Source organism: Triticum dicoccoides, unplaced genomic scaffold, assembly GCF_002162155.2.
Source record: "Triticum dicoccoides isolate Atlit2015 ecotype Zavitan unplaced genomic scaffold, WEW_v2.0 scaffold71578, whole genome shotgun sequence".
Taxonomy (NCBI): Eukaryota; Viridiplantae; Streptophyta; class Magnoliopsida; order Poales; family Poaceae; genus Triticum; species Triticum dicoccoides.
This window is the reverse complement of record NW_021294303.1, coordinates 1-1,115: the sequence shown is the minus strand read 5'-3', so window position 1 is coordinate 1,115 and position 1,115 is coordinate 1. Positions and strand designations below refer to the sequence as shown.

At 52.5% G+C, this 1,115-nt stretch overlaps 2 non-coding genes across 2 annotated transcripts; both read right to left on the bottom strand.

Annotated features, from left to right (window-relative positions):
• Positions 1–343: 343 nt before the first annotated feature.
• LOC119347645 lies at positions 344–462 on the bottom strand. The gene has a single exon (XR_005168482.1). It is a non-coding gene; the product is annotated as a 5S ribosomal RNA (ribosomal RNA).
• A 297-nt stretch (positions 463–759) lies between these two features.
• Positions 760–878, bottom strand: LOC119347644. Its single transcript, XR_005168481.1, has one exon. It is a non-coding gene; the product is annotated as a 5S ribosomal RNA (ribosomal RNA).
• Between the last annotated feature and the right edge of the window lie 237 nt (positions 879–1,115).

The window sequence follows — 1,115 nt, the reverse complement described above, 5'->3', positions numbered from 1 at the left end:
GAGTTCTGATGGGATCCGGTGCTTTAGTGCTGGTATGATCGCATCCGACATGTTACCCCGGTCTTCGTCCCTTATCCTTGCCCCTCCCAGCTCCACTACAAAGACGATTGTACATTGCTTTGGCCGCTCCCTCTCAACTACGGAGACGAGTTTAACGCGGTTTCCACCCCTCCCTCTCAACCGCACCAGTGCACGCTTGCCGCGCCACAACGCCGACGCTGGACCCGTGAATCGTGAGCACCCAGCTATGACTTACCGCACTCGTGCAAAATAATAAAACACGGTAAATATATTACTTACACGTGCGTTTTGTTTTGCAAGCGGGGCGAAAAAAATTAAAAAGGGAATGCAACACGAGGACTTCCCAGGAGGTCAACTATCCTAGTACTACTCTCGCCCAAGCACGCTTAACTTCGGAGTTCTGATGGGATCCGGTGCTTTAGTGCTGGTATGATCGCATCCGACATGTTACCCCGGTCTTCGTCCCTTATCCTTGTCCCTCCCAGCTCCACTACAAAGACGATTGTACATTGCTTTGGCCGCTCCCTCTCAACTACGGAGACGAGTTTAACGCGGTTTCCACCCCTCCCTCTCAACCGCACCAGTGCACGCTTGCCGCGCCACAACGCCGACGCTGGACCCGTGAATCGTGAGCACCCAGCTATGACTTACCACACTCGTGCAAAATAATAAAACACGGTAAATATATTACTTACACGTGCGTTTTGTTTTGCAAGCGGCGCGAAAAAAATTAAAAAGGGAATGCAACACGAGGACTTCCCAGGAGGTCACCCATCCTAGTACTACTCTCGCCCAAGCACGCTTAACTTTGGAGTTCTGATGGGATCCGGTGCTTTAGTGCTGGTATGATCGCATCCGACATGTTACCCCGGTCTTCGTCCCTTATCCTTGCCCCTCCCAGCTCCACTACAAAGACGATTGTACATTGCTTTGGCCGCTCCCTCTCAACTACGGAGACGAGTTTAACGCGGTTTCCACCCCTCCCTCTCAACCGCACCAGTGCACGCTTGCCGCGCCACAACGCCGACGCTGGACCCGTGAATCGTGAGCACCTAGCTATGACTTACCGCACTCGTGCAAAATAATAAAACACG